This window comes from Pseudophryne corroboree, chromosome 11, assembly GCF_028390025.1.
Source record: "Pseudophryne corroboree isolate aPseCor3 chromosome 11, aPseCor3.hap2, whole genome shotgun sequence".
In the NCBI taxonomy this organism is placed as follows: Eukaryota; Metazoa; Chordata; class Amphibia; order Anura; family Myobatrachidae; genus Pseudophryne; species Pseudophryne corroboree.
This window is the reverse complement of record NC_086454.1, coordinates 248,579,936-248,605,346: the sequence shown is the minus strand read 5'-3', so window position 1 is coordinate 248,605,346 and position 25,411 is coordinate 248,579,936. Positions and strand designations below refer to the sequence as shown.

The 25,411-nt window shown below is 47.5% G+C and overlaps 1 protein-coding gene and 2 pseudogenes across 8 annotated transcripts in view; 1 reads left to right on the top strand and 2 right to left on the bottom strand.

The window, feature by feature from the left end:
- Nucleotides 1-25,411, top strand: part of ADCY7 (adenylate cyclase 7) — a 338,110-nt gene that overhangs the window by 281,237 nt on the left and 31,462 nt on the right. The window lies entirely within an intron of this gene.
- LOC134970428 (5S ribosomal RNA) lies at nucleotides 13,708-13,826 on the bottom strand (annotated as a pseudogene).
- Nucleotides 15,240-15,358, bottom strand: LOC134971147 (5S ribosomal RNA; annotated as a pseudogene).

Sequence of the window (25,411 nt, the reverse complement as noted above, 5' to 3'; positions counted from 1 at the left end):
AGGAGAGATACCCTGGCCCTGGGGGACAGGGTGATCCACTGATGCATGTGCAGATGTGACCCGGACCATTTGTCCAATAGGTACCATTGGAAAGTCCTTGCATGGAACCTGCCGAAGGGAATGGCATCGTTTGTCGCCACCATTTTTCCCAGGACTTGAGTACAATGATGTACTGACACTTTTTTTGGCTTCAACAGGTTCTTGACTAGAGTCATGAGTTCCTGCGCTTTTTCTATCGGAAGAAAAACCCTTTTCTGATCTGTGTCCAGAATCATGCCCAAGAAGGATTCAGCTGCGACTTTGGAATATTGAGAATCCAGCCGTGTCGCTGTAACACCTTCAGTGAAAGGGATACGCTGTTCTGCAACTTCTCCCGTGATCTCGCTTTTATGAGGAGATCGTCCAAGTACAGGATAATTGTGACACTCTGCTTGCGCAGGAGCACCATCATTTCCGCCATTACCTTGGTGAAAATTCTCGGGGCCGTGGAAAGCCCAAATGGCAACGTCTGAAATTGGTAATGACAATCCTGTACCGCAAATCTCAGGTACGCCTGATGAGGAGGATATATGGGAACATGCAGGTATGCATCCTTTATGTCCAGAGATACCATAAAATCCCCCCCATTCCAGGCCGGCGATGACCGCTCTGAGCGATTCCATCTTGAACTTGAACCGTTTTAAGTAAAGGTTCAGGGATTTTAAATTCAAAATGGGTCTGACCGAACCGTCCGGTTTCGGGACCACAAACAGAGTTGAGTAGTACCCCTTCCCTCTCTGAAGCAGGGGAACCTCGGCCACCACTTGTTGAAGACACAATTTGTGAATCGCATGTAACACTATCTCCCTTTCCAGGGGAGAAGTTGGTAGCGCCGATTTGAAAAATCCGGCGAGGAGGCACCTCTTCGAATTCCAGCTTGTATCCCTGGGAAACAATTTCTATTGCCCAGGGATCCACCTGTGAGTGAACCCAGATGTGGCTGAAAAGTCGAAGACGTGCCCCCACTGTAGCGGACTCCCTCAGGGGAGCCCCAGCGTCATGCGGTGGATTTTGCAGAGGCCGGGGAGGACTTCTGTTCCTGGGAACTAGCTGTGTTGTGCAGCTTTTTTCCTCTGCCCTTACCCCTGGCAAGAAAGGACGATCCACGTACTCTTTTGCTTTTATTTGAACAAAAGGACTGCATTTGATAATGAGGCGCTTTCTTAGATTGTAAGGGAATATAAGGCAAAAAATTCGATTTACCTGCCGTAGTTGTGGAGACGAGGTCCGAGAGGCCCTCTCCAAACAATTCCTCACCCTTGTAAGGCAAAAAATCCATATGCCTCTGAGTCGGCATCACCCGTCCACTGTCGGGTCCATAAGACTCGCCTAGCAGAAATAGACATAGCGTTGATTCTGGAACCCAGTAAACTAATGTCTCTTTGAGCATCCCTCATATATAAGACAGCATCTTTTATATGCCCTAGGGTCATTAAAATGGTATCCTTATCAAGGGTCTCAATATCCGCTGATAAGGAATCTGTCCATGCTGCTACAGCACTACAAACCCAGGCCGACGCAATTGCCGGTCTGAGTAACGTACCAGAATGTGTGTAAATGGACTTCAAGGTAACCTCCTGCTTCCGGTCAGCAGGATCCTTGAGGGTAGCCGTATCTTGGGATGGGAGCGCTATCTTTTTTGATAAGCGTGTCAAAGCTTTGTCTACCCTAGGGGAGGATTCCCCCCGTATTCTGTCCTGTGACGGGAAAGGATACGCTATTAGAATCCTTTTGGGAATCTGCAGTTTTTTGTCTGGAGTTTCCCACGCTTTTTCGCATAATTTGTTCAGCTCATGTGAAGAGGGAAAGGTGACCTCAGGTTTCTTTCCCTTATACATGTGTACCCTCGTGTCAGGGACAGGGGGTTCCTCAGTGATATGCAAAACATCTTTAATTGCGATAATCATATATCGAATACATTTAGCCACCCTTGGCTGCAATTTTGTATCATCGTAGTCGACACTGGAGTCTGAATCCGTGTCGGTATCTGTGTCAACTATTTGGGATAGTGGGCGCTTCTGAGAGCCCGAAGGTCCCGGCGTCATAGGGACAGACATGGGTTAACTACCTGACTGTACCCTAGCTTCAGCTTTGTCTAATCTTTTGTGCAATAAATTAACATTAGCACTTAAAACATTCCACATACCCATCCAGTCAGGTGTCGGCGCTGCCGACAGAGACCTAACATTCATACAATCCCCCTCCTCCTTAGGTGAGCCTTCAACCTCAGACATGTCGACACGCGCGTACCGACACACACACACACACACACACACACACACACACACACACACACACACACACACACACACACACGGAAGCTCTTTTCTGAAGACAGGTTCCCCACCAGGCCCTTTGGAGACAGAGAGAGAGTATGCCAGCACACACCCCAGCGCTATGTGACCCAGGAAAAAACACAGAATGTTTACCCAGTAGCGCTTTTGTAGCATGTATATGCGCCAATTATGTGCCCCCCCTCTACTTTAAAACCCTCTTTCACCGTGTGTCAAGCAGGGGAAAGTCCGGGGAGCTTCCTCTCAGCAGTGCTGTGGAGAAAAATGGTGCTGGTGAGTGCTGAGGGAGAAGCCCCGCCCCCTCGGCGGCGGGCTTCTGTCCCGCTCAAATTTCTTAATAACATGGCGGGGGCTCTTTTTATACATGTACAGTGCCCAGCTGTACATGTATATATGTGTATTTGCCACAGGAGGATTTTATTGCTGCCCAGGGCGCCCCCCCCTGCGCCCTGCACCCTTACAGTGACCGATGTGTGTGAGGTGAATGGGAGCAATGGCGCACAGCTTCACTGCTGTGCGTTACCTCTATGAAGATCAAGGTGTCTTCTGCCGCCTCTGAAGTCTTTTCCTCACATACTCACCCGGCTTCTATCTTCCGGCTCTGCGAGGAGGACGGCGGCACGGCTCTGGGACGGACGGCGAGGGTGAGACCTGCGTACCGATCCCTCTGGAGCTAATGGTGTCCAGTAGCCTAAGAAACAGAGCCCTGAAACTCAGAGAAGTGGGTCTGTTTCTCTCTCCTCAGTCCCTCGATGCAGGGAGCCTGTTGCCAGCAGGCTCCCTGAAAATAACAAACCTAACTAAAATACTTTCTTTTACAGGAAACTCAGGACAGCTCCCTGAAAGCACCCAGTCTCCACTGGGCACAGTATCAAACTGAGGTCTGGAGGAGGGGCATAGAGGGAGGAGCCAGTGCACACCCAGATCCAAAGTCTTTCTTAAAGTGCCCATGTCTCCTGCGGAGCCCGTCTATCCCCATGGTCCTTACGGAGTCCCAGCATCCTCTAGGACGTTAGAGAAAATAGGATTTTAATTACCTGCCGGTAAATCCTTTTCTCGTAGTCCGTAGAGGATGCTGGGCGCCCACACAGTGCTCATTTTTCCTGCTGATTACGTTTATATTTTTGCACATTGTTTCATGTGTTCAGTTGTTAACAGCTGTTGCTGTTGCGTTATGCATGCTGGTTGGCATGACTTATGTTTAAGGCCATGTTAGCCGACATGTTGTTTATGGATGGTGTGAGCTGGTGTGAATCTCACTACAAGTTTAATAGTAATTCCTCTCAGGGCCGTAACTACGTGTGTGCCAAGTGGGCTTGGCACACAGCGCAGTTGCCCTGAGGGCGCACGGCCAGCGGCATGTAATGAGTCAAATTGACTCATTACATGCCGCCTCTAAGTCTCTGCGCCGTGCGCCGCGCTGTGAAGATAGAAGACATCAGCGCCGGGCAGCGGAGAAGGAGGAGGGAGGGGGAGCAGGGAGCCGCAGCAGCGCTATGTTATTGGTAGTAAGCGCCGCTGCAGCATCCCCCTCTCCTTCCGTATTGGCTGCCCGGCAGCCAATACGGAAGGAGAGGGGGATGCTGCAGCGGCGCTTACTACCAATAACATAGCGCTGCTGCGGCTCCCTGCTCCCCCTCCCTCCTCCTTCTTCTCACCTCACTGCCTGCACCGAGGGAGCTGCACGAGGAGCCTGTCAGCGGGGAGAAGGTAAGTATATCCCCCCCTCTCTCTCTCTCTCGGACACCGCCTGCCGCAATGTGTAAAAAATGGGACTGGCTGCCGCAATGTGTAAAAAATGGGACTGGCTGCCGCAATGTGTAAAATGGGACTGGCTGCCGCAATGTGTAAAAAATGGGACTGGCTGCCGCAATGTGTAAAAAATGGGACTGGCTGCCGCAATGTGTAAAAAATGGGACTGGCTGCCGCAATGTGTAAAAAATGGGACTGGCTGCCGCAATGTGTAAAAAATGGGACTGGCTGCCGCAATGTGTAAAAAATGGGACTGGCTGCCGCAATGTGTAAAAAATGGGACTGGCTGCCGCAATGTGTAAAAAATGGGACTGGCTGCCGCAATGTGTAAAAAATGGGACTGGCTGCCGCAATGTGTAAAAAATGGGACTGGCTGCCGCAATGTGTAAAATGGGACTGGCTGCCGCAATGTGTAAAAAATGGGACTGGCTGCCGCAATGTGTAAAAAATGGGACTGGCTGCCGCAATGTGTAAAATGGGACTGGTTGCCGCAATGTGTAAAAAATGGGACTGGCTGCCGCAATGTGTAAAATGGGACTGGCTGTCGCAATGTGTAAAATGGGACTGGTTGCCGCAATGTGTAAAAAATGGGACTGGCTGCCGCAATGTGTAAAATGGGACTGGCTGCCGCAATGTGTAAAAAATGGGACTGGCTGCTGCAATGTGTAAAAAGGGGGACTGGCTGCTGCAATGTGTAAAAAGGGGGACTGGCTGCTGCAATGTGTAAGAAATGGGACTGGCTGCTGCAATGTGTAAAAAGGGGGACTGGCTGCCGCAATGTGTAAAAAGGGGGATGGCTGCCGCAATGTGTAAAAAGGGGTCCTGGCTGCCGCAGTGTGTAAAAAGGAGGACCGGCTGCCGCAATGTGTTAAAAGGGAGACTGGCTGCTGTAATGTGTAAAAAGGGGGACTGGCTGCCGCAATGTGTAAAAAGGGTCTATCTGCCGCAATGTGTAAAAAGGGGGACTGGCTGCCGCAATGTGTAAAAAGGGTCTATCTGCCGCAATGTGTAAAAAGGGGGACTGGCTGCCGCAATGTGTAAAAAGGGTCTATCTGCCACAATGTGTAAAAAGGGGGCCTGGCTGCCGCAATGTGTAAGAAGCGGTCCTGGCTGCCGCAATGTGTAAAAAGGGAGACTGGCTGCCGCAATGTGTAAAAAGGGGGACTGGCTGCCGCAATGTGTAAAAAGGGGGACTGGCTGCCGCAATGTGTAAAAAGGGGGACACTGTCTGCTGTAATGTATAAAAGGGGCTCTACCTGGTGTAGTGGCGCTACTGTGCAGCGTAATTTGAATAATGTAGACTACTGTGCACCGTAGTATGAATTGCTATTATTTTGTGGCCACGCCCCTTCCCCGTGAAGCCACGCCCCTCGAAATTTTTTGCGCGACTGCGGCGCGCATTGCTCCAATCTTACATGGGGGGGGGGGCGCCACTGTCGTTTCTTGCACACAGCGCTAAAATGCCTAGTTACGGCACTGATTCCTCTCTCGAGAATGTCTGTCTCCTCGGGCACAGTTCCTATACTGAGGTCTGGAGGAGGGGCATAGAGGGAGGAGCCAGTTCACACTGTTGAAAAGTCTTAAAGTGCCGAAGGCTCCTGCGGAACCGTCTATACCCCATGGTAGTAAAATGGACCCCAGCATCATCTACGGACTACGAGAAAAGGATTTACCGGCAGGTAATTAAAATCCTATTTTTTCAAACACAGCCTGTAACATGACAGTTAGGAGCTGATTGGCTGGTACTTCATCTCCGGCCACTTTATCTCCACCTGAGGCTTAGTAAAGAGACCACTAATGGGCCCTACACATTTTTCAATCCGCCGCCGAGCTGCCCGACGGCGGATACCGCAGACAGGCGACCCGGCAGCGGGGTGGGGAGTGACCCCCCGTTATGGTCTCCATAGCAGTGCAGGCAAATATGGACGAGATCGTCCATATTGGCCTGCATGCACAAGCGACGGGGCACCAGCGATGAACGAGCTCGAGGCCGCGCATCATTCATCGCTGGTGCCTATTAACTGAAAGATATGAACGGTATCTCGTTCATTAATGAACGAGATCATTCATATCTTTCAGTAACATCCTCCAGTGTGTAGGGCCCATTAGTCTTGGGACAATTAGTCTTGGTCTATGTAATTCTGTCACCTTTCCAGAATACGGAACAGTTTTATATCAGTTCAAACTGCAAACATAACATATCTGCCACTAAAATGAGAACAGAAAAATTATATTTTTTAAATTACTCTGAAGCACCACTACTGAATTATGATTTTTTTTCCAAATCTCATTATACTGGGTATAACAACTGTCTGGAGCAGTGGTTCCCAAACTGTGTGCCGTGGCACCCTGGGGTGCCTCGGGACACTTGCAGGGGTGCCTTGGATTGGTGGTCAAGAACCAATTAAAATATTTATGGTCAACCATAAACCAGTGCTGGTGGCTGCCAATCATAAAACATGTGGACAACCAGAAGTGAATCCTGTACCTCACCACATAATTGAACCTAAGGATGACGTATAAGCACATTTAACTTAGTTTTTTTTTTTCTTCTAGATTTCTCAATTAGAAACTTTTGGCCTAGGGGTGTCTTGAAAAAAATTCTGGTACTCTAGGGTGCCGTGACTCAAACACATTTGGGAACCTTTGGTCTTGAGTATGCCAATACTTGCAAATAAAACACCTCCAATAAACCATTTGTTAAAGACTCAAATATAGTCTTGCCGTCACAGATACAGAACCCGATTTTCCACAAGGGTTAGGTAGGTTAATTTAACATTTCAATAAAATATATAAGAAAATATTTAAATTGTATATCTCTAAGATTAAAAATTCATCCCTGAAGAGGTCAAATACAGGGGGATGTAGATGAATGACAATGTGTTCACAAATCACACTATCGCTGATATTGTAGCTCATAAGTTAAGTGAATGAATAAGGAATAAGTTTGGTGTTCAAAACCCTTGCTTGGTGTATTCTATAACATCAGTCCTTCATCAGAATATTTGAGAATTCAACTGCTAATTTCTGCCAAAAAGTAATCTAGCAAGCCTTTGGTACCAAGTATTTTATTCAGGCAAAACAGTTTTTGAATAATTTCTGAACAAGATATCACCCTATTGGTCATTACACATATTCATGATCCTCCTGCATTTGCAAAATTATTGTATAGTAACAACCAACAAGCAATTTATTAATCATGTATTAATATATTTACAACTCAATTACCTATTTATTATATTTCAGCATGTGCTGTAAATGAATTCCCCCCCCCCAGTAGTGGTATCTGTTTTGTCTGCTGTAATAGCCTAAGAAGATAAACTGTTTTTTTTCTCTAGCATCCATAAGGGATATTGGATAATCTAGTACAATGGGGTATAGATGGGGTCCAAAGGAGCCAGTGCACTTTAAATTTCTTCAACTGGGTGTGCTGGTTCCTCCCCTCTATGCCCCCTCCCACAGGCAGTTTAGAAAAAAGTGCCCTCAGGAGAGGATGCACATCTCTGAGCTCCAGAGTTTTCCTCAATTTCTGTTTTTTGTTTATTTTACCTGCACTGTGGGAGTTAGGGGGGGAATGGTCACCTGCCTTACGAGGTGCAGAGCCGCTTCCCCGCTGCAGGACCACCTGAGGGGTTGTTGTTCAGCGGGGCACTGCGCCTTGGCTGTCATAGTCGCAGCACGCCGCACACCCCTAACGCTGCCTGAAGGTGACATCGGTGGTGAGTACACACCAGGGGCCCCGCTAGGGGGGTCTTCCAGTTCACTGTGCGGCTGACCACGGGCGCAGCGTACGGGACCCTCCCGGGGGGTCCCGCTAAGATCCCCCATGTAAACTGGCACAAAAACGCTTTGACTATCACTTGTTGTGATGTTTTTAAGCTGAATGGAGACTTTGCCAGTATAATTTATCACTGTAGCTCTGGCGCCATTGGAGCCCCCCCTCTCTCATGCAGGTCCACAGAAGTGTGGGTTACCTGCTCTACTCTTTGATACAGATGAGGATACACAGGAGGATGGGGATTACTTGGATCCCGATTCTGCTCAGGGTATTGAACCCCTAATTCTGGCTATACGGGACGTATTAAAGCTCCCTCTAGAGGACGCTGCGTCACAGCAGTCATTTTTCTTTATACAAAACAAGACTAATGTCACTTTCCCTGATTCAGCAGAGTTAGATGACCTATCCAAATTTTTGCGCACTTTCCCATTTGCTCCTGAAGGTAAGAAATTTTTGGAGGAACCCCCAGGGGTTGACGTGTCAGTCTCTCATCTGTCCAAAAAGGCGGTGCTGCCTGCCCCGGGCTCCTTTACCACGAAGGATCCTGGGGATAGAAAAAGAGAAACTACACTAAAATCTAATTACATGGCAGCAGGTGTATCACAAAGGCCGGTTATTGCAGGTTGCTGGATGACCCATGCCATTCATTCCTGGGCCTCTCAAATACAGGGGGGCCTCTCGGGGGATATGCCCTTGGTCACTATGGTGACCCTCCTAAAACACATTCACGACACTACACGTGTCCTCTGTGATTTGCTCAAGGAGATGGGGAATATTAAAGCTAGGACTTCTGCCATGGCAGTGTCGGCACGCAGGTCCTTGTGGTTGCATCAGTGGATTGCGGATGCAGAATCCAAATGTAGTGTGGAATCCCTCCCCTTTTCTGGGGAATGGCTCTTTGGAAATCCAGGTAACTAATTCAACCCCAAAGTTACGGATGGGAAAATCCATGTTTGTCCCCTCTGGGACCCCGCTGGTGAGACGCTCCTACCCGGGGCCGACTGTCGGGTCCTTTCAGTCTCACAGATTTCGATTTAAGGTCAGAGGTGCCTCCAATGCGACTAGAGGCACCAGATGTAAGTCCAGAAAGACTGCAAGCACCAGTTCTCAGAAACCGACCACAGTTCTGCTTCCGCTAAGGCCTCAGCATGACGGTGTCCACCCACCCCGAGGGATCTCGAGGTGGGAGCTCGACTGCGTCACTTCAGCCGCTTCTGGGAGACTTTCTGCCAGGATACCTGGGTCAGAAATCTCGTTTCTCAGGGCTACAAGCTGGAGTTCGGCAGTTCTCCCCACCGATTTTTCAAATCCAGCTTACCAGCTTTGGAGGATATGCAAGTTACGTTGCAACAGGCCATCCAAAAGTTGGTCCCACGTCATTGTTCCAGTACCAATACCACAACGCGGCAAGGGGTTTTACGCCAACCTGTTTGTGGTGCCAAAACCGGACGGTTCGGCAAGACCCATTTTGAATCTAAAATCCTTGAATCCTTACTTGAAGGTATTCAAGTTCAAAATGGAATCCTTGAGAGCAGTGATTGCGCAGCTGGAAGACCAGGACTCCATGGTCTCCTTGGATATCAAGGATGCATACCTCCATATTCCAATTTGGCAACCTCATCAGGCGTACCTGCGGTTTGCCCTGCTGGACGATCACATCCAATTCCAGGCACTGCCCTTCGGCCTGTCCACAGCTCCAAGGGTATTCACAAAGGTGATGGCGGAGATGATGTTCCAACTCCGGGTCCAGGGGATCAATGTTGTCCCTTACCTGGATGATCTTCTGATAAAGGTAAGATCCAGGGAGCTTTTATTGCTCCATGTCAACCACACTAACCAACTTCTGTCACACCATGGGTGGATCCTCAACTTACAGAAGTCCCACCTGGAGCCAACTCAGCGGCTCCTGTTCCTGGGGATGTTGCTGGATACTGGGGCCCAGAAGTTGTTCCTACCAGAGGACAAGGCGACAACACTTCAGGAGATGGTCAGACCTACTCGAGTGTCCATCCATCTTTGCATAAGATTGTTGGGAAAAATGGTTGCTTCATACGAGGCGATCCAATATGGGAGGTTCCATGCCAGAGCATTTCAGTTGGATCTCCTGAGCAAGTGATCCGGATCAAATCTACAGATGCACCGGATGATTCGTCTGTCACCTCAGGCCAGGATTTCCCTCCTGTGGTGGCTGCAGTCCTCCAATCTCCTGGAAGGCTGGAGTTTTGGGATTCAGGATTGGACCCTCCTCATGACAGATGCGTGTCTAAGGGAATGGGGAGCTGTCACCCAAGGGGCGCAGCTCCAGGGCAGGTGGTCAGCCCACGAAAGCCTCCTTCCGATCAACATTCTGGAACTTCGGGCAATCTACAATGCTCTGCTTCAGGCCTCTCCTCTGCTCAGGGATCACGCGATCCAGGTACAGTCGAACAACGCCATGGTAGTGGCGTATATCAATCAACACGGAGGGACAAAAAGCAGAGCATGCATGCGAGAGGTGTCAAAGATACTCCTCTGGGGGAAAGAAATGCAAGAGCTCTGTCAGCAATCTTCAATCCCGGGTGTGGACAATTGGGAAGCGGACTTCCTGGGTCGTCATGATCTCCACCCGGGGGAGTGGGGTCTCCACCAGCAGGTGTTCCAGCGGGTCATCAACTGGTGGGGCTGCCCGCAGATAGACATGATGGCTTCTCGTTTCAACAAGAAACTTCCCTGGTATTGCTCGCAAACCAGGGACCCTCGGGCGAGGGCAGTGGTTGTACTGGCGTTGCCTTGGCCTTACCGGGTGGTCTACCTGTTTCCTTCGATTCCATTACTCCCAAGGGTGCTAAAGCGAATCAGGAATCAGAGTCCAGGCAATTCTGATTGCCCCAGATTGGACTCGGAGGGCGTGGTATGCGGATCTTTTGGACATGTCCATTGAAGACCCTTGGCCTCTGCCACTAAGAAGCGATCTTCTTCAACAAAGACCATTCATCTACCTGGACTTACGGCGACTTTGACGGCATGGTGGTTGAGCGGAACATCCTAGCTCACAAGGGCCTTTACAATGCTACCATGATTGAGGCAAGAAAACTGGTGACATCAAAACACTATCATATCTGGAGGAGATATGTCTCTTGGTGTGAGGAGCACACATATCCACCTGCTGAGTTTCACTTAGGACGTTTCTTGCGTTTCCTGCAGGCTGGTGTGGATAAAGGCTTACATCTGGGTTCCATTAAGGTCCAGATTTTAACCCACTCCATTTTCTTCCAGAAGAAATTGGCAGTGTTGCCAGAAGTTCAGACATTCTTGCAAGGGGTACTTCACATCCAACCTCCTTTCGTGCCGCCTACGCTCCCTGGGATCTGAATGTAGTGTTGGATTTTCTACAGTACTCCTGGTTTGAACCTCTGATAATGGTAGAAGACAATTGCCTCACGTGGAAAACGGTGATGTTACTGGCCCTGGCTCCTGCTCGACGTGTCTCAGAATTGGGGGCCTTGTCATGTAAAAGTCCATACTTGATCTTTTAGGAGGACAGAGCAGAGCTCTGGACTCCTGTTTCATCAGAAGTCTTCTGATGAAACAGCCCCAGACTTGAGGCTGAAAAACGCGTTAAGTATTCTGCCTGTTTATCCTGCTGACCGATCCATGGTGAAAGCTGCGCTCTGCCCTGCTGACCTATCCACATGGAGAGCTGCAGCCCGAGGTTGACAGTCAAGCTCCTGCCAGATCTCCTTTACCGCTGTGAGACACATGGGTTGCCGGTACCCGAATCTGGGAATTAAAGCTCAGAGAGTCCGCACAGAAATAGAGACGGGGGTAAGCACTGTGCCTGTACAGACTGCCTATTGAGAGCGGGTTACGCTCTGACATTAACAAACATCATATTGAACTGTGCTTAATAATATATCACCCCAGCAAAGCCTCTTAAATTCCGGACCACACAGTCAGGCGAGCTGTGACGGAGCATCATGTTCTAATCCAATGCAATACTGAATGGAGTACTATGGTATAATTAGTCATAAAATATTTAAAAGGTGGATCCCACAATTGTTATAAGAATCAAGGGCGTCAGTGAGCTCATTTATTTATTCAGCCCACGCGTGGAGCCTGCACACTCTAGAGATAATTTGATCAATAAAGAACAATAAAAGAAGGACCTACCTTACGTGTAGAGTGAGCAGAGACATTAGCCGGAACAGGGAGATCAGCTCGAGAATATGCTTCTGAAATAGTCATTCGAAGCCCTCTTGCTAGCGTCTGTTTAGTAGCAGGCCATCCCCTCTTGTGAAATCTGTAGAGGATGAAGAGAGAATCTGTCTTTCTGATGGCACTGGTATGATCTACGTAGATCCTTAATGGCCGGACTACGTCCAGCGACGCATCTCCTGCAGAAAATCCCGATTCCTGAAAAACCGGGACTACAATTTCTTAATTAAGGTGGAATCTAGACCCCACCTTAGGAAGATACCCAGACCTAGTTCTGAGAACTATTTATTATCTGGATGAACATCAGACAAGGAGATTAACATAACAGTGCTCCTAAATCTGACACTCTTCTAGCTGATGCTATAGTCAGCAGGAAGAGAACTTTAGCTGTCAACCATTTAAAATCCACTTTATTTAGTGGTTCAAACAGAGCAACTTGAAGGGCTTTGAGGACTAGACTTAACTCCCCAGGCACTGTAGTAGGAAGAAAGGGAGGTTGAATGCGCAGCAATCCCTGGAAAAAAGTGCGCACAGCCTGCAATTTGGCAATTTTTCTTTTGGAACCAGTCAATGCTGACACTTGCCTTCTCAAGGAAGCCACCCTTAAACCTTTATCTATTCCTGCCTGAAGGAATGCTAGAATCCTGGAAAGATTTCGGGTCCATACCTCTTCCATTGCACCAATGAATATAGGCTTGCTATATTTGGTGATAAATACGAGCCAAGGAGGTTTCCCTTGCTCTAAGCATCTGTGAGAATCCTCTGGACTTCAGGATATAGACTTCAAGAGCCATGCCGTCAAGACAGTCGATCCAGATATCTGTGATAACAAAGGGCCCTGCATTAGTAGATCTGGGCGTAGAGGAAACAGAAATGGCATTCAACATTTTCTGCGGATCTGTGTACCAACGCCTTCTGGGCCAAGCCGGAGCTATTAGAATCCCGGCCTCCTTGTTGTATTTTCCTCACTATCCTGGTTAGCAGGATGATTTGAGACAACACATAAGTGAAATGAATTCCCATTAAAAAGACGTCCACAAAGATCACTCCCTGATCCTTTGTTCCTGACCCAATTATGGGCTCTTTGTTGTTCAGATGGGACTCCATGAGATCTAACTCTGGCCAACCCCACTTGTCTACCCGAGTCTGAAACGATTTTAGGGTGCAAATCCCATTCGCTTACGTGAATGGCGTGTCGACTGAGAAATCTGCTCTTCAGTTTAGGACTCCCGGAACAAACACTGTGGACAAGGTTGGAAGATGGAGTTCTGCACACTTTAGTATGTGACTTACCTCCTTCCTTGCTGTTTAGCTGCGTGTTCCTCTCTGAAGGTTGAGGTACACTACTGCCATTTCCTTGTCCTTGCGGATCTGGACCAGTTTTCCTTTAGGAGTGTCCCGTGCCTGAATCAGGACCCAGTATATGGCACGAAGTGCTAACAGGTTTATGAGCAGGCAACTTTCTTCTGTGACCCATAGTCCCTGGAATCATAATCTTCCGGACAATGGCCCCCACAGCCATGAAGACTGGCATTTGTTGTTAGGATCTCTTAACCTGATATCCAAAAGGGTGTCCTCTGGTCTAGATGGAATGTCTGTAGCCCCCAGGCTACTGCCTTTTCTGCCAGTACCACATACTTGTTTGTATTATACGGACAGCACCTGGTGTTCCCAGGTGGTCTCCCATCCAAGTACCTACCAGGCCCCACACTGCTTAGCTTGCAAGATCAGGTGAGATTGGGTATATCCAGTGTGGTATGGCTGTAGATGGTTATTGTCCATCTGGCCCACCTATACCCCCTGGTATTCACAGGTGGTCTCTTATCAGATAAGTTAACCAGGCACAACACTGCTTAACTTCTATCATCAAATGAGATTGGGCATATCCAGTATGATGCGGCTGTAGATGGGAACAGATGCTGGAGAGGTCTTGAGTGGAATTGTGCCACTCCACCATGTCTATTCACCATCAAACCCATCATTCGCATTGCTGCGTGAATTGATATTGTTTTACTGTGTAACAACTCCTGAGTCCTTAACTGCACCTTGGATATCTTGTTCCGAGGTAACTATTTTCTGCAGACTTGAATTCAGTACAGCCCCACCGTGAGTCATCTGTTGTTACGGAACCAGAGATGATTTTGCCAATTTATGAACCACCCGTGCCTCTGCAGACAAGTTATTGTATGTTGTAGATGGCACAGAAACTTTTCCTGTATTTGTGCCAGGATAAAAAGGTGGTCAAGTTATGGCAATTTTCTTATCCCCTGCTAGCGGAGATAAACTGCCATAATCATTTTGGTAAATACTCTGGGGCTGTGGCTAACCCAAAGGGTAAGGCCTAAAACTGAAACGTTGCTGAAGGATAGTAACCTTGAGATAACACTGATGGACAGTGCTATAGGAGCCTGAAGGTAAGATTCCTGACTTATCCAGGAATACTATGTATTCTACTGGCTCCCCACCAAACTATGGAGTGCCATGTCTCCATGTGAACCGTGGTACCCAAATTTATCTGTTTAGACTTTTTGAGATTTAGACTTTTTGAGATTGAGAATGGGGCGTAGGATCCTTTTTTTGACCCAGGTTGGGAAAAATCCCCACATTGTGCATGGGTTACCGGAATGACTATTCCTAACCAAAGCAATTTCTGAACTGCTTCATGCAAATTCCTCGCCTACGCCTCTACCTGAGACGGGCTGAAACAGAAGAACCTTCGAGGAGGATGCTTCTAGAAGGGAAAGCATAACCTAGAGATACCGTTTCTTGCACCCAGGCATCTTTTTGTAGACTACTACCAGATCGGGGCAAACTGAAGTCGGCCCCCTTCTGGTTTAGAAACTGGCCCTCTTGGGGCTGTTACGTTCCTTTATGACCGACAAGGCCGAACCCGGACCCCTAGGTTTAGGGTTATATGTGGAAGGAAACGTGACCTTCTTGGAGTCTGTTTCTGACTCCAGAATAACTGTTAACTCCTTCCCAAACAGAAACTTCCAGCCAAGGCAAAGTTTCCAGAACCTTCTTTGATTCTGAATCAGCTTTCCATGTATGTAAGTCAAACTGCTCTACGAGCAGCTATTGTTATTGCTGATGCCCTAGAACATTAGTGTCCATATGAGCTATATGGGATTCTTGCTCTCTTGCAGGCGCTGAAACCTGTCTTCCAGTACCTCAGCCCAATGTACCTACAGCACCTGGTATTTCAAGGTGGTCTCCCCTCCAAGAACTAACCAGGCCCAACACTGCTTAGCTTCCAAGATCTAGTGAGATTGGGCTTATCCAGTGTGGTGTGGCCATAGATTGCAAGGTGAAGTCATGGCTGGCCTTATGACTGCCCCAGACAAAGACAATATGGTTTTTTTGAAAACCATTCCTCTTTTGACGGCAGAGGCCATATAGATTTTTGCACTATCAATGACATGCGTATCTATTTTGGGAGGCACTTCCCTATTTTAAACAGTCCCCACCTGGAAAAAGATATTAGAATCCCATTTACCGGGAATTCTATTTTATTGGGTGTAACCCAAACCTTTTTCCTGAATTCTGCCCTCGTGAGGAGGCCCTTTTTGGGACGTTTAAACACGGGTGCCTTATTTTTAACCCAGGCTCTGCTGCCTCTATTGACAGACCATCCTTTTCTGCTCTCATTTATTCAGCTTATTCATTTAGCTGATACCTTTTACCTGTTCTTCGTATGCTTAAGTAGAGTACATAGAGCTTTCATTGTCTGATGAATATCATGTGTAGCCTGTGAGGTCGATGATTTATTTACATTCGGTTCATCAGCTTGTCTTATTGGAGAAGCTGTTGGGGATATACCGTAGGTAGTGAGCTGCATGTATGGGTTAATAGTGCACCCTATTCCTGGTATTGAAGCTGTAAGAATTATCTTTTCAGCTAAACTGGACAAGGTCTGTGCAAACATCGCCCTAATGGGTCTATCTATACCTGATGTAGATCAGGGATGTATTATGCTAAACAGCAACCATTTTACACATAAACCATCCTGTACCAGATCATAGAGGATAATACAGTTTTTGCAAAACAACAAGATATGAGTGTTAGTGTTACTGTAAATGTACCCTTGTCACCTTTGCCGCTCTTAGACATGATAAATAATCAGCACTTTCACAGTGTACCACACAATTTGTGACTGTAACCACCTTATTTTTCTAAAGTGATATCAATGTGACCCTACCATCACCTGCATTGAGGATTAGAAGATCAACCGATAATCATTTATATTAAGTCAGCAATCACACTAGCAGTCAGTCACATGTTATATATTAGTTATATGAGCATATTATCAACTGCAAAACACATTTCAAAGTATGTAGGCGTACATATTACTGAATTATGTTCTATACAGATCTTTAACGTATTCAGACGCATTGCGAAGAAAACCACCATAATGTACACAGACTCATATGCAATAGGCACTAAAGTTAACTATTCATACTGACAAAGTAGATAGAAATTTAGCTGTATAACCCGTACTCAGTAGAGTGGGATTCAGGGAGACTTACCTCACTTCCAGGATCGATCAATACGTTAGCAAACGCTGAGTGGATCCAGACGCTACTAGTGTACACTGCCGCTCCAGGAACGCTTCGTGAACACAGACGCACTGTGCAAGCAGACGCACCGGTCATACTCTCCTCGCGGTAGCGCTTAGGGTACACAGACGCAGCGGCCTATGCTGCGACCGAGACCCCTCGTGGTAGCGTCTGAGACGGAAGTGAGGCAATCAGTTCATGGCGGGAGACTGGCGGAAACTGGTCATGAACTGGGGGGAGGGGCGACCAGGAGAGCGTCTGACTCCCCACCGCTGACATCAACCCTAGGTATCGCAGCCTCATACTATTCCTGGTGCCTTATGATCCCTAAGGTCTAGCGCTTGAGAACCCGTGGTGGTGGCGCACCAGCTACTGTTTGGTAGTCTCCTCCCAATACACTCCGGCTGTGTCCGTTATTCCTCTTCTAAGTGGAACCGATGCCTTACCTTCTCCCCGTGCTCCGGCCACAGTCTGGTAACGTCTGCTGGACCTGCTAGTATATCCGACACAGACGCCCGTCGGGACAGCACTTGTACCGTGGGTAAGTGTTGTTGCGACCTGGCGGAGAGTTGTTGGAGCGACTCTTTCCAATATGCGTGTAAGACGCTGTTAGGAAAGATCACTCAGAAAACATATTTAGACTATAAAAATAAAATAAGAAAGCTTAGGGCTGCCAAACACAGCAGCCCTGTGACCATGGTCCGTCTCCTGCCGCACCAAACAAAAAAACCTGATTTGCCTGAGCCAGTGGGCGGGGATATATGGACGAGCCCGTTGCATCCTGGGAGGACTTAAAGCTTGTGATCGTTTGGTGCCAATCCGCTGTCGCTCCATCATATACCAATGTTATCATGTGGATAACCTGTGGACCCTGCCGCAGAAAGACAAATGTTTCTTTTCACATTTCCTCCCTATACCACGAATAGTATACTTACTAAAGTTGGTAGCATTCTGCTTATTAAAGCTACAGGCAGCTCTAAATAGGGTAACTTCAATTATGGACATATTGTACTATAGGTGATTTTTGTAAGTCTGCAGTTCATTTATCTTATTTCATAACTGGGACTATTTCAGTTAGTCGAAGCCCTTGTTTCACCTATTGCTACATTTTAGCTAAAAATTGGCCGGGATTCAATCTTCACATCCCGGGGATTTCGGGATTAGCCAGCCCCCTTTGTGTTTTCAGTGCCCGGCAGCGTTGAGCATCCTCAGGAGCTGCCCGGCTCCCCTGGTTCCTGGCTCAGAGTTCATGCTGCACAGCCAGCCGCCCGGAACTCACCGACTGCACTTGCCTGGCGAGTTGTGTGGACTGGGAGGGAAACATTGAAAACAAACCAATCCCGGGATTTATCATTTTTCAATACCGATTCCCGGGATTGAAAAAAATAGGATTTTAATTGCCTACCAGTAAATCCTTTTCTCGTAGTCCATAAGGGATATTGGGGAGACTTAGTACGATGGGTATAGGCAGGGTCCAGAGGAGCTGGTGCACTTTAAATTTCATCACTGGGTGTGCTGGCTCCTCCCCTCTATGCCCCCTTCCACAGGCAGTTATAGGTAAAACAGTACCCGAAGGAGAAAGGACATATATGAGAGAAGGAACATACAGAGTGGTGAGATTAATAAACCAGCACATCACTAACATATAACAGGTGGTATTTAGTATGCCGGCTGTTGGGATCCCGGCGCTCAGTATACCAGCGCCGGAATCCCGACAACATTTCTCTCTCTTAGGGGTCCACGACACCCCCCCTGGAGGGAGAATAAATAGCATTGCGCGCCACCATGTCCGCAGCGTGGTGAGAGCAGCGAGCCCGCAAGGGGCTCATTTGCGCTCGCCCAGATGTCTCCACCGGGATCCCGGCTGCCGGCATACCATACTACACCTCATATAACAACCAGCAACGGCTGGTAACAACAACAGCTGCTAGGGGATGGTGATTCCGCACTGGTCAAAATAATACAAAATGGTAGTAAAACCAGATTCAGGAAATTTCTGGGGATTGTAATTGCCCTAATTAGACCCTCCTAGTGGTGCGCCCCAAGTCAGTATTGAAGTTGGGAACAAAACGAAAAAAGGAAAGAAGACTCTTGTGTGGGCGCACTTGTTAGTATGATGACAGTGACAATGCGTAATGTCTAGTGAGTTAAAACAAAATTTTATTAATTACATAAAATAATGCAGTATTCCACAATTGTATAGAAAAGGTTAGTTTAGATTATTATTATTATTATTATAAGTAAAAATTAAAACATGTTCTGGTGAACTACGGTTATTGTAGATTAGTGATACACTGCAGACACTCACAGTACTGCAGTGTTATCCAATCTCACCAGCCCAAGCAATGCTTGTGTTTAATAAAACCACAATGGGTTAAGGCCACAACGAGTAACAATTCAATGGCGTTAATATCTGATGACATTCATCCTAATCATTATGTATTTCAAAAATTACCCTTTGAAATAACCGTGATTGCCTGTAAGCCAATTCAATACTAGAGTTGGATATAATCCTGGGACTCCAGGCACACACATATCCAGTAGGAAGGAAGAAAACAGTGGTGATCCTGCTGTTAGTGTAAGGTCAGGAAAATATTAGGGTTGTGCTACTACACGTAGTATTCCCTGGGGTCACCCTTAAAGGTACTGACCAGGCCCACACCGTTTGGCGTCCAAGATCAGATGAGATTGGGCATTCGCGATGTGGTTTGATAGTAGTTTAAACACTATCCTGTACACTAATGAGAGTGCACCTAAAGGTAATGGGGTATATGCAATTAGCGGCGAATCGCGGCAAATTATCGCCGTTTTTTAATTCGACACAATTCGACCGTCCAATTTCGGTAAGTGGTTGCCGAAATTCACCATATTCAATGGAAAACGGATTCGACAGTCCCGCGGGCGAAAAACGTCCGATTTGCTGCGATTTTAAAAAACGGGGAAAAACCCGAAAAAAAATGGCGTGGGGTCCCCCCTCCAAAGCATAACCAGCCTCGGGCTCTTCGAGCTGGTCCTGGTTCTAAAAATCCGGGGGGAAAAATTGACAGGGATCCCCCGTATTTTTAAAACCAGCACCGGGCTCTGCACCTGTTGCAAAAAATACGGGGGATAAAAAGAGTAGGGGTCCCCCGTATTTTATACACCAGCATCGGGCTCCACTAGCTGGACAGATAATGCCACAGCCGGGGGTCACTTTTATACAGTGCCTTGCGGCCGTGGCATTAAATATCCAACTAGTCACCCCTGGCCGGGGTACCCTGGGGGAGTGGGGACCCCTTCAATCAAGGGGTCCCCCCCCAGCCACCCAAGGGCCAGGGGTGAAGCCCGAGGCTGTCCCCCCCATCCAAGGGCTGCGGATGGGGGGCTGATAGCCTTGTCAAAATTGAAAGAATATTGTTTTTTCCAGTAGTACTACAAGTCCCAGCAAGCCTCCCCCGCAAGCTGGTACTTGGAGAACCACAAGTACCAGCATGCGGGAGAAAAACGAGCCCGCTGGTACCTGTAGTTCTACTGGAAAAAAAATACCCAAATAAAAACAGGAGACACACACCGTGACAAGTACAACTTTATTACACACTGCCGACACACACATACTTACCTATGTTGACTCGCCGACTGCCACAGTCTCCGATGATCCGGGGTACCTGTGAAAAAAATTAGACTCACCTCAATCCAGTGTCCGGGAGATAATCCACGTACTTGTTAAAAAAAGAAAACGAACACCCGTACCATGCCGGACTGAAAGGGGTCCCATGTTTACACATCAGACCCCTTTCCCCGAATGCCGGGACACCACGTGACTCCTGTCACTGAGGTCCCTTCAGCCAATCAGGAAGCGCTACTTCCGTGGCGCTCACCTGATTGTCTGTGCGCGTGTGACCTCAGACAGCGCATCGCAAAGCCTCTCCATTACTTTCAATGGTGGGAACTTTGCGGGTAGCGGTGGGGTTACCCGCGGTCAGCCGCTGACCGCTGGTGACCTCACCGCTGACGCAAAGTTCCCACCATTGAATATAACGGAGAGGCTTTGCGATGCGCTGTCTGAGCTCAGACGCACACAGAGCCAATCAGCAGAGTGCAAGGACGTTGCACTCGCTGATTGGCTGAAGAGACACTTCTGTGACAGCTGTCACGGGGGTGTCTGCATTCGTGGAAAGGGGTCTCATGTGTCAACATGGGACCCCTTTCAGTCCGCTGGTCGGGTGTTCGTTTATTTGTTTTGCCAAGTACGAGGATTTATATCTGGACACTGGATTGAGGTGAGTATAATTATCTTTTATTTTCAGGTACCCGTGGATTCTACTTGGAGAAGAGGACAGACTGCTTCGTGTCAACATAGGTAAGTATGTGTGTGTCGGCAGTGTGTAATAAAGTTGTACTTGTCACGGTGTGTGTCTCCTGTTTTTATTTGGCTATTTTTTCCCCAGTAGCACTACAGGTACCAGCGGGCCCGTTTTTCTCCCGCATGCTGGTACTTGTGGTTCTCCAAGTACCAGCTTGCGGGGGAGGCTTGCTGGGACTTGTAGTACTACTGGAAAAAAACAATATTCTTTCAATTTTGACAAGGCTATCAGCCCCCCATCCGCAGCCCTTGGATGGGGGGGGACAGCCTCGGGCTTCACCCCTGGCCCTTGGGTGGCTGGGGGGGGGACCCCTTGATTGAAGGGGTCCCCAACTCCCCAGGGTACCCCGGCCAGGGGTGACTAGTTGGATATTTAATGCCACGGCCACAATGGCACTGTATAAAAGTGACCCCCGGCTGTGGCATTATCTGTCCAGCTAGTGGAGCCCGATGCTGGTGTATAAAATACGGGGGACCCCTACTCTTTTTGTCCCCTGTATTTTTTGCACCAGCACCAGGCGCAGAGCCCGGTGCTGGTTTTAAAAATACGGGGGATCCCCTGTCAATTTTCCCCCCGCATTTTTAGAACCAGGACCAGCTCGAAGAGCCCGAGGCTGGTTATGCTTTGGAGGGGGGACCCCACGCCATTTTTTTTCGGAATTTTACCATTCCATCTAAAAAAAAATAAAAATAAAAAATATTATTTTAAAAAATATATAAATAATACTTGTGCCTCCAAAAAAGATAAACCAAGTACCTAATCCCTTCTAATATAAATAGATATGCTATTATCAATAAAAAAAACACAAAAAAAACATGTTCTAATTTTTTTTTATTAGTTTCACCCACCAAAGTGTGGCGGATTGAAAATGTCGAATTTACTGTCTAAAAGCACTGTTGTCGAATTTCCAAACTTCAATTGAATATACTTTGGTCGAATTGCAGCACTTGTATCATTGCAGAAAAGTCGAATTTCAAAAAGTCGAATTTTGAAAGTCCGTTTTTTGGACGGAAAGTACTGAATTGCATTGACGATTTTTTTGGGGGGGCAAAAAAGTCCCGAAATTCGACCGCAATTGCATATACCCCAATGTCTCCGGATATACCCGAGAGAGGAGAAGAGATAATTAGTATGAATCACAGATTGTGAAGTGTGGATCTGCTGTCCGCGTTAGACAGAGAATTCCCTGAATCGTGGATGAGAGTCCACAAAGTCAGAAAGAGAGTAGCGCCGGGATCCTAGATGTAAAACAGATTACTATAAAGTGGATAAGCTGTTACATATAATGTCTTAGGGCAATCACAGTATAATCAATATGATGGCTTTGAGCACTGATCCATCTCGTACTGGACTGTATGTGCAGATTATCAAGTTACGCCAGTACAATGCACATGCTCAGACAATTTTCAAACATGTTCAGAGAGATTGTATAATGCTCATAAGAAATACATACAATCAGGGCATAGTCTCACAGGGCCTATGTATAGAATGATATGTGATCCCTGGAGGTAATAAGTGTGGAAATTGTCTGAGCATGTGCATTGTAATGGCGTAACCCATCATATTGATTATACTGTGATTGCCCTATGACATTATATGTAACAGCTTATCCAATTTAGAGTAATCTGTTTTACATCTAGGATCCAGGAGCTACTCTCTTTCTGACTTTGTGGACTCATGATCACCACTATTTTCTTCCTACTGAATATAGGTGTGCCTGGAGTCCCAGGATTATATCTAACTCTATTATTGAATTGGCTTACAGGCAATCGCGGTTATTTCAAAGGGTAATTTTTGAAATACATAATGATTAGGATGAATGTCATCAGATATTAAGGCCATTGAATTGTTACTCGTTGTGACCTTAACCCATTGTGGTTTTATTAAACACAAGCATTGCTTGGGCTGGTGAGATTGGATAACACTGCAGTACTGTGAGTGTCTGCAGTGTATCACTAATCTACAATAACCGTAGTTCACCAGAACATGTTTTAATTTTTACTTATAATAATAATCTAAACTAACCTTTTCTATACAATTGTGGAATACTGCATTATTTTACGTAATTAATAAAATTTTGTTTTAACTCACTAGACATTACGCATTGTCACTGTCATCATACTAACGAGTGCGCCCACACAAGAGTCTTCTTTCCTTTTTTACGTTTTGTTCCCAACAACAACAGCTGAACAGGTAACCATATAAAAAAAAACCTGCAGAAAAGTCAACGCACTGAGACAGGCGCCCAATTTCCCTTATGGACAACGAGAAAAGGATTTACCGGTAGGTAATTAAATCCTATTTTCTCTAGCATGCATAAGGGATATTGGGGAGACTTCGTATGATGGGGACGTCCCAAAGCTTCCAGAACGGCCGGGAACGTGTGGAGACTGCTGCAGCACCGTCTGCCCAAACTGGGTATCCTCTTTGGCCAGGGTATCAAACTTGTAGAACTTCACAAAAGTGTTCTTCCCTGACCAGGTAGCAACTCGGCATAAATGTAAGGCCGAGACTCCACGGGCAGCCGCCCAGGAAGAGTCCACCGATCTTGTAGAGTGGGCCTTCAGAGACTAAAGAACAGGTAAGGCTGCCAACACATAGGCCTGTTGGATAGTAAGCCTAATCCAACGAGCAATGGATTGCTTTGAAGCAGGGCAACCCTTTTTTTTGGTCATCATAGAGCACGAACAAGGAATCAGTCTTTCTGATCCGAGCCGTTCTCTTGACATAGATCTTCAAGGCTCGCACAGCATCCAATGCCTCCGGAGGAGCAGAAGTGTCAGAACTGGACGGAACCACAATACGCTAATTCAAGTGGAACATAGAGACAACCTTCGGGAGGAACTGCTGCCTAGTCCTGAGCTCTGCTCTGTCCTCGTAAAAGACCAAGTAGGGACTTTTACACGATAAGGCCCCCAATTCTGAGACGTCTAGCAGAAGCCAGGCCCAGTAACATCACCATCTTCCACATGAGGTACTTGGAATGTCTACAGTCATCCTGGTTTGAACCTCTGATGACGGTAGAAGACAACACCACATTCAAATCCCAGGGTGCCGTAGGTGGCACAAAAGGAGGTTGTATGTGGAGCACCCCTTGCAGGAAGGTCTGAACTTCTGGCAACACCGCTAATTTCTTCTGAAAGAAAATTGAGAGATCCGAAATCTGGACCTTAACAGAACAGACGTAAGCCCTTATCGACACCAGCCTGCAGGAAACGTCCCAAGTGGAACTCTGCAGGTGGACACGTGCGTTCCTCGCATCAAGAGACACATCTTATTCAGATATGATGATAGTGTTTTAACGTCACAGGTTTCCGGGCCTGAACCATGGTAGCAATAACCTTCTTGTAAAGGCCCTTGTGAGCTAGGATGTTCCGCTCAACCTCCATGCCGTCAAACGAAGTCGCCGTAAGTCCGGGTAGATGAACAGCCATTGTTGAAGAAGATCTCTTCTTAGTGGGAGAGGCCAAGAGTCTTTGATGGACATGGCCAGGAGATCTGCGTACCACACCCTCTGAGGCAAAACCGGGGCAATCAGAATTGCCTGAACTCCCTGATTTCTGTATTCGCTTGAGCACCCTTGGGAGCAACGGAATCGGAGGAAACCGGTAGACCAGCCCATAAGGCCAAGGCGACGTCAGTGCATCTACTGCCCTCACCAGAGGGTCCCTGGTTCGTGAGCAATACCAGTGAAGCTTCTTGTTGAGTCGAGAAGCCATCACGTCTATTTGTGGGCAGCCCCAGCGGTTGATGATCTGCTGAAACACCTGATGTTGGAGTCATCACTCCCCCACGTGGAGATCGTGACGCTTCCCAGTTGTCCAGTCCCGGAATGAAGATTGCCGACATTGCTCTTGCATTTCTTTCTGCCCAGAGCAGTATCTTTGATACCTCCCGCATGCCGATTGGTGTACGCCACTGCTGTGGCGTTGTCTGACTGTACTTGGATTACGTGATCCTTGAGCAGAGGAGAGGCCTGAAGCAGAGCATTGTAGATCCCCCAAAGTTCCAGAATGTTGATCGGAACGAGGGCTTCGTGGGCTGACCACCTGCCCTGGAACTGAGCCCCTTGGGTGACAGCTCCCAATCCTCTCAGACTTGCATCCATCATGAGGAGGGTCCAATCCTGACTCCTGAAACTCCTTCCAGTAGATTGGAGAACTGCAGCCACCACAGGAGGGAAATCCTGGCCTGAGGCGACAGCCGTATCATCCGGTTCAGCTGTAGATGTGATCCGGACAACTTGCTCAGGAGATCCAACTGAAATGTTCTGGCATGGAACCTCCCATATTTGATCGGCTTGTATGAGGCAACCATCTTTCCCAACAATCTTATGCAAAGATGGATGGATGGATACTTGAGTAGGTCGGAGCACCATGCGGACCATCTCCTGAAGTGTTCTCGCTTTGTCCTCCAGGAGGAACACCTTCTGGGCCACAGTATCCAGCAACAGCC